This window comes from Myodes glareolus, chromosome 1 (assembly GCF_982192425.1).
Source record: "Myodes glareolus chromosome 1, mMyoGla1.1, whole genome shotgun sequence".
Lineage (NCBI taxonomy): Eukaryota > Metazoa > Chordata > Mammalia > Rodentia > Cricetidae > Myodes > Myodes glareolus.
The window spans coordinates 98,497,395-98,510,707 of record NC_142026.1 but is presented as its reverse complement, the minus strand read 5'-3'; the positions used below and the strand labels follow the sequence as shown (position 1 = coordinate 98,510,707).

Sequence of the window (13,313 nt, the reverse complement as noted above, 5' to 3'; positions counted from 1 at the left end):
CTCTCTCTCTCTCTCTCTCTTTCTCTCTCTCTCTCTCTGGATTTTATTCTACCATATCTTTTTTAAGTATGTTGATGGTCCCATATTCCCCTGTGTCACCCTGTCCTAAGCATCTTTCCGGCCTGGAAACAAGGCTCTGTGCTGTGTTATTCTGCTTCCTCGCTCTCCCCAGATTTTCCCTCCGTTATCATCTGTACAGTTCAATTTAGCTTCCCCAAGCTGGAGCAACTCTGTTTTTAAGAAGCAGGCCTCAAATGACTGTTTCTCTATTGAACAGATCTGGGGACATCCCAAGCGTAGATCTTCTCATGGTTTTTGACTTGGTGTGCTAGGATGACTTGCTTATTTATGTGTAGATGATACTGTTATGAAGGAACAACTACACCCTTCTGAGTTTGATGGAGTCATAGGAAATACAGAAAGAAACAAATGTCTATTTCTTCCAGAGATGCACCCTTTTTCATTAGTTCTTTTTTACTTATTGTTTCAAGTTTCTATAAGTATGATTATTCCTATTTCTATGGACATTTGGTATATATGTATATATAATGTATGTGCTTGTCAAATGGAATGTCCACAGTGATGTCATTTGTCCATAATTATAATTATTAGCTTAAGGCCTTTTAAGAGTTTTTATATTTAATTATTTTTATTCTTTGAGATTACAAAATAATGACATCATCTCCCTTCCCTTTCCACACTCCGAACCTTCCCTTATATCCCTGCTTGTTCTCTTTAAAATCCATTACCTCTGTTTTCACTGTCATTATATACATATATGTATATCTCTCTGTGTGTATATATACAGTTACTTAGTACACATATATACAAAATATAACCTGTTCAGACTGGACAGTGCTACTTGTGTGTGTATGGTTAGGCCCACCATTTGATGACCACTGGATAACCAGTTGATGTATTCACCATTTCTTCCACTCTCCACATTTCTTAGTACCTGGGTAGGGTTGAGTCCTCCTGAGCTTTCCCCTATCTGTATCACAATATCTGTTCGTGTGCTCCTTGTTCAGTTCACGTTTAAGCACGCAGGTTGATCTTGTGGGTGGAGCTTCTGTCATTTCTAAGAGACATAATCTCACAGCAAACCCTGTTCTCCTGGCTCTTGCACTCTTTCTGCCCCCATTTCTACGTGCTTCTTGAGCCTTGGGTGTTGTTTTGTAGATGCATCATTTGGGACTGAACTCCACAACTCTTGATTTTGATTGGTTGTGGCTTTCTGAAATGAACTCTTTCTGCTACAAAGAGAAGTTCCATTGAGGGGTGAGGATTACATTTATTTATCTGTAGGTGTAAGAACACACATTTAGATTGGAGTTAGGGATTATTCTGGTTTAGTATAATGGCAGTTGTAGGTTCACCTCCAAGATCCATGACTTCACTAGCTCTGGGTTGAGTAATTGACTAGAATTCCAGTATTAGGCATGATTTGATTTCCCTCTTGTTGAGTGGGTCTTCACCTCCAGCTAGAGAGCTGTGGTTACTGCCAAGGTGCATGTAGCACTCACTACTGCACCATTGGGATATTGGGCCTTGATGGTCTTTGTTATTGGTTCATAGGTACAGTAGCTGAGTAGGAGTCTGGGTTGCTTCCCTCCTTTGGAAGTTTTCTTGGAGCCTTCTGGTGCCATGAAAACTAATCCTCAGAAACCTGAGGCTTTCAGGTCAGTTCCAGCTCTGAGGACTCTGGGCCCTGTTTCTGAAATGTGTGGTATCTTCAGTAGTAGAGATTTGCCTTCCACTTCTTGGAGAATATTTGATGTTCATGTATAGAAAAGATGTGATTTGTGCAAGTTGATTCTATATCCTGACATACTGTTGAATTTTTTTATTATTTCTAAAAATTTTCTCTTGAGTTTTTTATTTTGGTGAGTGGGTGGTTCTTTAATATGTAATATCATGCTATCTGCAAACAGGGATGGCATGATTTCTTTCCCTCTTTGTACTCTCTTGCCTTATTTTCCAGATAGTTCTTCAAGGACAGTATTGAAAAGGGTGTCCTAGTGGACATCCCTGTCTCCTTCCTGACTTCAGTGTGGTTGTCTCGTGATTTTCTCCATTTAAGATGATATTGACTGTTAGTTTCTCATATATAACTTTTTATTTTGGTTGAGGTATGTTCTCTTTAGTCCCAACTCTCTAGGACTTTTATCATAAAGCTTGTTAAATATTATCAAAACCTTCTTCCTAGATCTATTGAAATGGCAATGTATTTTTAATAAAGTCCATATATTTACTTAAGGTTTGATTTGTTGGATGTGTGCATGCATGTGCACACACACACACATACACACACACAATCTATGTCTGAAAAAAATTTTTTTTTTCCTTCAACTATGGCAGGTACTTTTTCTGGGTATGTTAGCCTCGGTTGGCCATCCTGATTTTTAGGACCTGTAAGGCAGTGCCCAGGCTCCTCTGGCTTTCAGAGTTTCCATTGAGAAATCTGTTGTTATGTTGATAGTGTTCCTTTACATGTGATTTGTGTTTGGTTTTCTTTTTTGTTTGTTGGTTGGTTGGTTTGTTGGTTGGTTGGTTGGTTGGTTGGCTGGTTGGTTTGTTGGTTGGTTGGTTTGTTGGCTGGCTTGCAGAAGTTTTCAATACTCTTTGCTCATTCTGTATGGTATTTTAACTATAATGCCAAGTAGGGATATTCTTTTCTAGTCTTGTCTATTTGCATTTCTATGTGCTTCTTGTGTCTGTACATACGGTATGTGTCTTTCCTTAGTTTGGGGAAGTTTTCTTCTATGATTTTGTTGAAGACCTGGTCTGTGCCATTGACCTGGGCTTATTTTCCCTCATCTATTCTATAACTTGAAGGTTTGGTGTTTTAATGGTATTCCACATTTCCTGTATATTTTTTCCTGTATTTTAAAATATTCCTTTCTCATTTGGTCTGGATCTTCTATTTTATCTTCTGCTTGATTCAACCTACTTGCAAGGCTTCCTTTGAGTTTTCTAGCTGAATTATTGGGTTTTTCAATTCTAATTTCATTTTAGTTTGAGTCCTCTTCAGAGTTTCTCTTTATAGAATTCTGTTTTCAAGTACTGGATTGTCTTTTTTTTTTCCATCAACCTTATATTAATATTTTTGGGGTTTCACTCAGGTACATATTCTCCTTCAGTTATTTCTCCTTCATTTCATTGAGATGTTTGTGTCTTCTTTAAACTTCTTGAATTCTTTGATGAAGTTTATGATTGTTCTTTTAAATTTTGTGTCCTGAGTTCATCTACATAGCCTCAGTTGGCAAACATCTCTACAGGACTGCTGGATTTTATAGGGGAGATACTGCTTTTATCTTTCACATTACTTGTATTTTTGCAATGAGAGTGGTGCATGTGGGCTTATTTTATTAGTTCTGTGTCTGCTATGGACAGAGTAGGTTGAGGCAGAAGGGAAGATATGCAGGCGAGGTTTTGTCTAAATGTTGGGCATGGCTTAGATGAAATGAAGTCAGATGGACCTAGGGACTGGGCTGGTGTGCAGTATGTACCTCCTGCTTCAAGCCTTGAGTGTGGGGTATATTTAGGGTTTGGGGAGTGTTTGTGGAGAACAGGATCAGGCAGAGTCACAGGGTTAGATCCTGATAAGTCTATGCAGTTTCTGGGCTGGAGAGGTTGAATAAGGTGTGGCAGGAGCCTGGGTCAGGAGAAGACATTACTATCCTGGTAGAAGTGGTACAGGCAGGGGTGACTAGACTAGGTTGGGGCAGTGGGTGTAGGACTCAGGACACGTATGAATGTGGCATGTCAGCAGCTTCTGGTCAAGGATGTTTTTGATGCTATATTTGACTACCTTTAACAGAGAGAGGACAATGAAGAATGCCTTTTTTTTTTGTAAATAACTATCATTTTTCCATATTTGCCTGTCTGTTTCCCTGTGTAAAAATTAGTTACAGAATTTTTTACATTTTTTAAGAAAAAGTCAAGATTTTTTTTTCTTATATACTTTTCTGTTTTTAGAGAGGTTTTAAGTGTTGGTTCATAAAGGTTTATTTTCTTACATATCTTTTTCATGAGTGTTCTGTAAATACTGAGATTTAAGCCTTTTCCAGTACTTCTGTTTTGACTAATATGGTAATAATCTGTCAGTACATAATTGCTCTCCAAAGTGTGGTTTGCTCATGAGAAGTAGTTAGTACTAATTTGGTTGAATAGACCCCTCCCCTTCCTCTTCCTCCTAATTTCCTTGTCACCTGACAGTTGCTGTTTGTTTCTCCAGTGAACTCAGGAGAATTGCCTTACAAGAATGTGACCAGGAAACCTTATTCTACCCCAAGCCAGTTATTTGACTTTGTGTCAAAATGAAAACATAGTCACATCATAGAACTATCACCAACAAGGTTAGTTACACATAATTTAGTTTCATATACACATAAAGTTCTCTACATGCACATGTAGATCAAAGAATTCCCTAGAATTGTCTAGAAAACTTCTTCTCCATAAATTATGTCATTGAGTTTCTGAGCAGCTATAATTTAGAATTCTGATTTCATCACTGAGTATTATGAATATTTTGAAATTTATCGATCACTATCAGGTAAATATATGTAGCCCTACACCAACATCAACTAAACAGTAATTCTGAGATTCATGTTGTGAAATTTGGAAAGCGGCACCTCTCATTTGGACTTGACTCCATGGAAGTAGTATCATTAGAAACAGGAAACAGGAAGTGTGGGTGCAGGGGAGCTCTTGTCTACTGCTGTGTGAACATGACAGGAAGCACCTGCAGTAAACCGCTTATAGACATGTTCAGAAATGTCAAGTGTCTTAGCTCAAGTAAAACAATTACATTAAGTCAATCCACAACATTTTCCAAAGTCTGTATAAGGAATTCAAACAATCACAATAATTATACACATATATTAGAGACAAGATAAATATTAAATAGAATGGTCGTTATTAAGAATAAAAGATGCAGCCAAGTGGTGGTGGCACACGCCTTTAATCCCAGCACTCAGGAGGCAGAGGCAGGCAGAACACTATGAGTTTGAAGCCAGCCTGGTCTACAAAGCTAGTTTCAGGACAGGCTCCAAAGCTGCAGAGAAACCCTGCCTCAAAAAACAAACAACAGAATAAAAGATGCTATGCATTGCCCTCTAGTACACTCCAAAGGAATGGAATCCTTCCTGGCGACAGTAAATATACAAGGAATTAGAAGGTACTCACCTGAATCTTTGAGGTGGCAGAATAAGTCTGTAATTTTGTCTGTACTAAAGCTACATTCTGTATTTTTTGTGAAATTTCAGTGTACAGAATTAACCTAATTTTTCTTTTCCCTTGTATTTTATACATTTAATTAACTATAAGATTCCATTTTTTAAATTGTAACTTCTGCTAACACTAAAGTGGAATTATCTCCAGGATCAGTTTTCGGGAACTGATGCTATGAATATGATTAACCAAAGCAAAAACGGCATTGAAAATTTACAAACAAAGATGAATAAAATAAACTTAAGGAAAGCATATCAAAACAAGTATCTACATGCAGAAAAGAATATGAATATTACATTCTGCAGGCAAGCTGGCTCCATGCGTACAGGAGCTTATCACGCAAACCTGATGACCTCAGTTTAATCCCTAGGACCCACATAAAGGCAGAAGGAGAAACCGATTCCACAGTATTGTCTTCTGACCTTCACATGCCTTCACATGGCATGCTCATAATAATGTGCTTTTATGTGTATGCTTACCTGCATTTACATATGCCTGGTACCCACAGAGGCCAGAGGGGGACATCAGATTCTCTGGACCTGGAGTTAGAGATGGGTGGGAACCACCATGTGGGCATTGGGAGCCAAAGCCAGACCCGCTGCCAGAGCCACTGCTCTTAATTCTTGTGCCGTCTCTCCAGCCCAGGGCGTTTTAAATACACTGTTGCATATTTGATAGATAGAAAGTACCAATAACTATATTGAACTAGATGTGAATTTAGTTGGACAAGGTGGCACTGGTGCTCTCCCATAGAGAAAACTGAACAGACGCTGAATGAAAGGTGGCTGGTTGCCATAGAACAGTGACTCTCAGCCTGAGGGTCATGACCCTTTCACAGAAGTCGACTTAGACCATCAGAAAACACAGATGTTTACCTTATGATTTATAATAGTAGCAATATCACAGTAATGACGTAGCGATGAAGCTAATTTATGGTTGGGGTCACCACAACATGGGGAGCTGTGTTAGAGGTCTTTGCGAACCACCGCCATAGAGGATTTCCATAGCTTGACTGCCCTCTGAGACAGCACGAATAAGGACACAGACCATTTCTTCTATTCTTGTCTGACTTTGCTCAAAATACCAAGTCCGTGGAGGAATAAAAAGAAAAAAAATGAAAGCATTGAGATGATAAAAGGACTGTGCTAGAAGCCGTCACTGGGTTTGGCAGGACCCTACAACAGCAAACTGTAACAGAGTGTAGATAATCGCCAAACAGGAGTTAGGTGAATATTAAAAGAGACACAGATATTTAAATAAGCTTTAAATCTACATAGGTGGTCAAAACTGAAAAAGGATATAGCCAGGCATACTATTAATGAAACACCTACCAGATTTTAAAACCTACATTATTCTTTAAGGAATCACCTTTAGAGGCCTTTAATCCTGAAGGAAACAGTCTGGTGCTGAGTCTATCTAGAAAATCATAACCAATCTCATGGATACCAAACTGTTGGACAACTATCCTTCCATGATGGGAGAGCTTTTCTTCCATGATTGGAAGGAGGACTATCCTTCCAGCAGAAAGGATAGAGGGTATTTATTTGGTCCAGGACTGAAGGAGCAGAGGGTGATCTTTATTTTTATGGCTATAAAAGTTCGCTAAACCTTACCTGCCATGCTAAGACACCAATACAATATGATGTTGAAGACTCACTGAGTAAGAGGAACAGCTTTTGTCTTCAAATCTTAAGGTCACCAAGGAAGAGCAAAGCATGGAGTAGGGTGAGATTGAGAAGCTGAGCAGAGAGAAAGATTGATGTGCATTGTGGAGGGCCTACTGGCTTGACAGGATTCAGACATTAGGAATGTTGTGAAGGTTAGAAATTGTTTTTGGAATGTATGCTAGTGGTGGATAATCACAAAATTATTTAGAAATCCCTTAGAAAATTAGGATATATTGATGTTGCTTTATTTCACACTCAGTCTGTCACAATCTGCTTGCAAAAGATGACGCCCGGACCATCCGTCTGTCTCCTGGATCATTCTGCAAGAAATGAAAATGACTTACAGAAAATATTGCATGATCAAGCAGAGCTGTGGAAAGTCAGGGCATATGATAGCTGCAGATAAGATTAGCACAGATTCTGCCAACTTGTTAATCATCTAAGCGTTGGACAGGAATGCATCTGCAGGTTTCCTAGCGACCAGAGCAAAAATGAAAAGAGATTTAACAGCTATTTGGTGGTTGTGTTTTTGAAACCAAAATTTGATAACATAACATAACCTACATATTTTTGAGCATGTATATACTAAACTTTGTATAAAGCAAAGAACTATCATATAAGCAAACAAAATCTATTGATGCAATTGGATCCCCTTTTAGCCATACTTACAAGTACCATTCAAAAATTGGGCTCAAATTTATCCTTCTTCTCAAATACATGAAAGGTATTTTGATTGTGATATCTAAAAATGTAATTTCAGTGCAAAAATACCAACAGAGGGGCTGATGAGATGGCTGAGTAGTTAAGAGCACTGGTTCTTGCTGAGGACCCAAGTTCAGTTCCTGACACATGGTAGATCCCAGCCATAAGTAACTTCAGTTCCAGGGGATTGGTGCCCTCTTCGGACTTCTATGGATACCAGGCACATACCTGGTACACATACATACACATTCATGTCAAACACCCATACAAAAATAAAAAAATGTTCCAATATCAACAAAAGACATAATTGTAAAAGAACCACAGAAAAAACTGATTATAACATCCTGAGATGAAAATGAAGTGCAATGACTAGTCAGCTTATGTAATAAAATTAGAAGTATTACCACAGTGGTATGATACATAAAAATTTTTACATCAAATTTTTACAGTATTTGTCATGTAGTAGAGTAAAAATATTTTCAATGCAAACATTATACCACCAAGCCTAAGATTAGTCATCTGCATATTTTTAAGATGAGAAAACAATGAGAAATTTTTTAAATAACAACTTTAATGACAGCCAGATCAGGGCATGAATCAATGATACAAAAATTAAGTATCACATTAAATTTTGTAGTCAGTTTTATAGGGATATATAGATTTAAATATCTATCTTAAGAATATATGTATGTATATATACATACATATATTCCTTTAAATAATTCAGAATTAGAAAAAAACTACCAAGAAAAAAGCAACATCACAGATAATAAGAGCACAAATTGTAAAGTGAAATGCTGGAAGTTTCCTCTCTATCTCTTACATCCACATCCTCACTGAGATAATTGCCTGCAAAGAGCTACAGAGCGATGTGAACCAAATATTCACCTACTAGGAGGCTGGGAGTTGGAGGAATCGCTTTGGGTGTTCCCTTCAAGAGGAAGGTTTCTCAGGTATACGCTTGGGTCATCCCAACCCAGGCTGACCATGGTGGTGCTATTTTGGACAGGACAGTGTTTGGATGAAGAAGTGAGAGATGCATTCTAGGAACAGCCATGATGTGGGTATTGTGCGACAGGGCTTTTCATTGGGAGCCACGGCACACAGTTTTCTTCTCCCACGACAGAGGGAGTCCACGACAGAGCAGAGTCCAGCTTGGTGAACCAATGAGTCCTATGGGAGTCACTTACAGGAAAACGGCCACAGCGACAAGAATGACTCAAAGACAGCTACATAGCCACAGCCCACCCCCAGAATGAGTGACAGCTCCCAAAGCTGGGACCCTGGAGCATGGTGCACAGCCTGCAGGCAGCTCAATAGGTTGGAAAGTGGCCTTCCCAGGTGCCTCAGTTGATCTAAACCTCTTCCAGGCAGCTCAGCTGGTGTTTGCTGGTGTTTGCTTCGCCCAGGGAGCTGGTCTAGTCCCAGGATCTTCCTTGCAGCTGGGCTTGTCTGAGAGTCTTCTTTGCAACTTTATGGCTTCCTCTGGGAGGGAGGGGCCTAGTGAATTTCATCTGTTTGGGGGATTTTCTGAAGCTATTATAAATTGTTTACCTTTCCGTTTAGGGAGTTTCCCTGCAGGATGGAATGTTTCAGTGCTACACAACAGCGGGACAAGTCACACATCTCTCCCGCAGACTGTGTCCTGAGTGCCAAGCCCTGTGTCAGACTCCACTGAGTCCAAAACAGCCCATGTGGGCCTTGGGCTTTAATGAGAAAGTACAACTTTCGAATCCCAAACTGGAAAACCTGAACAGACTCATAAAAAACAGGGTTGCTTGCGTTTGGGTATGATGGGACAATAAACCAAAATCTAACTGAAGCCCTCATCCTGCCCGCCCCCCCCCCCCAAGCTGAGAGGCCTGAACACTTCCAGTACCTTTGCAGACAGTTTCTTACTTTGACACTAAAATGGCAATGTGATTATACCCGTCTTACAACAATGAGCCATCAAGCCAATGCCCTACAGACATGCCCATGAGCCAATCTGATGGAAGCCATTCCTTTTTTCTCTGGATGTGTCTAGGTTTATGTCCAGCTCAGAAAAGCTAACCAACCTTTCCCCCAATACCATGAACATAATTCCAAAATAAAGATTTAAGTTTCTGCTGCTTTGGTATGACTTTACTTAGTACTCTGTGTGCCTGGTGCTGGCAAGCATTTAATAAGTTTTCTGAATTCCTCATTAGATTTTCTGTGACCTTTACTTGTTAAAATGCCAACTAAAATGATTTTCAAGGACTTGTGTAGTGGAATTTGTATATTGACAACAGGAACAAGCAGCGGGCCTAGAAGTCTTGGGTAGGTGAGAGGAAAACGATGTAATGAGGTGACTGGAAATATGCGCGACCAATAGTTCGCTTATCACAGTGGTTCTCAAGCTTCCTAGTGCTAAGACCTTTAATACAGTTCCTCATGTTGTGGTAACCCCATTATAAAATTATTTTGTTGCTACTTCATAATTTTGTAATTTTGCTACTGTTATTGTTAGTATTCAGGCATCTGTACTGGCCTGCCCGTGGGGTCCTGACAGGATATGTCCCCAGCTGCAGCCACACACCCCTGTGCACGTTCACCACATTTCCTTATAAAAGGCAGGATTTAGCCTGGCAGGGGTGGCTCATGCCTTCAATCCCAGCACTCGGGAGGCAGAGGCAGGCAGTTCTCTGTGAGTTCAAAGCCAGCCTGGTCTACAAGAGCTAGTTCTAGGACAGGCTCCAAAGCTACAGAGAAACATTATCTCAAAAAACAAAAATGGGGGGGCAGGGCTTACCGACCTCCTGTCTCTTTCTTTCCTTGATTCTCTCTCTCTCTCTTTCTTTCTTTCTTTCTCTTCTGCAGCTCTCCTCCGCAGGGACCCCTCTCTGCCTGCTCCACTGTCCCCACCCCCCCACCCCCCCCACCCCGCCTCTATCCTCTTCCAATAAACCTCCTATGTGAGCCTTGTATTGCATGACTCTCCTGCTGCTTTTAAATTGTAATAGTTATGAATTGTAATGTAAATAACTGTGTTTTCTGATGGCCTTAGGCAACCCCTCTAAAAAGGTCTTTAACCCTCCCCCAAGGGGTCACAAACCACTTCCTTAAACTCTGTGGCTCCACCCACTTCCACCTTCAGTCAAGCTCCCCCTTCATCCCTTCAGCCCCAGGCTCCATCTGCCTTTTTATCTGTTGTATGCAGGGTGGTTCTCCAAAAGAGATAAGTTTTGAAAACCAGTGAGCTAGAGACTCTATCTAAATTAAATCATTATTAAATATACTAGGTCATTTATTGTGGATCTTCTAAATTGAATGACATTGCTGGGGCATTTTCTGAAATTACAAGCCAAGGAGGAAATGACAAAGAAGAAATGTGAAAGGGATCCCACACATTTTCTTCAATCGTAGGGAACTATCCAAAGCGGACAAAATTGTCTAAACCAGTTCATGCCACATTCATGTTAATTTCTTGGAAAGGAACAATTTTAATCCCATTCATCAAATGAAGGCCTCTCTTTGTTATTTTGTACTAATATGTTTAGCCTATGATTCGGTAAACATTTAGATTGGTCTCTGCATACACCTTATTAGCTTAGTATTTGACATTCATTACTGAAATTTTTATGAAAATAACTAATATTGTCATATAGAAAGGTCTAGTTTAGCAAAAAATTAGAGACTACTCACTTTGCTTATATTTATAATTAAATTTTCATGGCTGGTGAGTTATAGCTGTCACACATAGACTATCCCATTATAATTGGTAAGTTTAATTTGTACTTTAAAAGCAATATGCCAGTATATAGAATTGACTCTGAAATTACATGCATTTTCGACTAAATGAAATTGCTGCCTTTTCTTGCCCTAAATTCCAGAAATCATACGTCTTCTTTACCTTAGTTTTGTCATATTTTAAACTGTATAAACCTCACTCCTGGATTTATGATCAGTTTTGAAAGACTTCAAGGTTTTACCAGTGGGAGAATTTGCCCCAGCAGTGTTTGAAGCATTCTGCACCCAGTTCATGAGTAAGCCCACCTGTACAGCTTATTTATACCAATCTGTAAATGACAGAAGTTGGTCCAGCCAATGACCGGTTGCCAAACGAGTGACACCTTAAGGAAAGGAAGCAAGTTCGTGTCTTGCTGAGCAGTCCCTGACCCTTCAGTCAGCACAGTTTCTTGTACATGGGACTTCCAATTCAGACGGCTGAGCGCACACTCATTAAGGTTCAGTGGTCTATCTGGTCTACCTGATGGTCTACCTGGGTCGTGACAGTCTGCTCTGAAAATATCCCACCAGCTTGTCATCCTTCCCCCTGGAAGGCAGGTCGTCCTAGTGAAGATTTTTGTTGCTATGAAGAGGCACCACGACCATAGCAATTCTTGTAAAGAAAACATGTAATTGGGATGCCTCGCTTATAGTTTCAGAGGTGCAGTCCATTACCGTCGTGACAGGGAGGGTGGTGGTGCCCAGAAGACATGGTGCAGGAGCTGAGACTGCTACATCCTGCAGGCAAGAGGAGGTCAACTGACTGTCACCCTGAGGGAGGCTTGAGCAAAAATGGGTCCAACCCCACCGTGACCTACTTCCTCAAAAAGGCCACAACTCCTAATAGTGCCATTTTTTTTCAAACCACCAACCAGATTTAAACTCGTTGGCCAGAGCAAGTAAGTCACATGGTCAGAAAGGGTTGGAGAAATGCAGTTATTGCTAATAAATCTAGGTGAAGCATTGAGCTGCTTTCACAAGATGGCTTATGTTAAAGCAGGGCATCCCTTCTGCCAAGTGGAGGAAGAATCTCTGTTATTTCAGAGAAACAATGTAAATGATTTCCAAATGAGTCAGGGAGCTGGAAAAGGAGCACCAGATGAGGGAGAGTGGAACGTCATGGTTTGACATGGGAATGCCATGCTCATATACTGTCAAGTGAAAGACTGCTCCTCTAGCCTGTGTTTACAAAATACTGCTTCTCCAAGTAGGACCTTCTGCTCTGTGGATTCTCTATTGGCCTTTCAGATTTTAAATAATAAAACTGACAATATTTTTCTCTAATGTACCCTATAAAGAAGGCATTTCAGTACCACCATGGTCAAATTTTACATTTCAGTTCTGTGTGAATGACTTCATAGTTCATAATGACTGAAATCAATATTTCAGATCATTTTCATTTATATTCATTTTACATAAATCATAAAGATACATGTTCTTGGAGGTAAAGTATTGTTCTTATGGTATGTTTTAAGCAGAAGTTGTTTCCCAGAAATAATCTTGTATACTCTTCATCTTTGACATTGTCTCCATTAGATGGATACTGAGATGTGGCAATGTAAAAGCATTTCAAATTTAACAGGGCTAGGAGAAAGTGGCCAAGGAGTGTGGTAACTGCTCACTCTTCTCTTTGCCAGTGACCCCTCTGCTTAGGTGGAGGGGATGTGAGGTAGATGACTAGAGAAGGATCTACTACTGTATTCTGAGGGTCTTCTTGAGGGAGCAGTGGGCTAGAATCCAATCTGATTCTAGTGAAAAGCAGGTGGAAGGAAATGAAGATTAATTTGAGGTCTTTAAGCAGATAAGGAATGTGGGATGAGGAGGGCAGATGGTCTGAGGAGAGGACCCCTCTTCTTCTACAGTATAGGAAGTATGGGAGAAAATAGGCTTTAAAGCCAGTGTAGATTTGGTGATAAAATTATTATGAAATTATCACCTTGAGGGCCCTGTTAGCTACTCCAA

The 13,313-nt window shown here is 40.0% G+C and overlaps 1 protein-coding gene across 2 annotated transcripts in view; it reads left to right on the top strand.

Moving 5' to 3' along the window:
• The window catches only part of Man1a1 (mannosidase alpha class 1A member 1), a 177,325-nt gene that overhangs the window by 62,552 nt on the left and 101,460 nt on the right, over window positions 1-13,313 (top strand). The window lies entirely within an intron of this gene.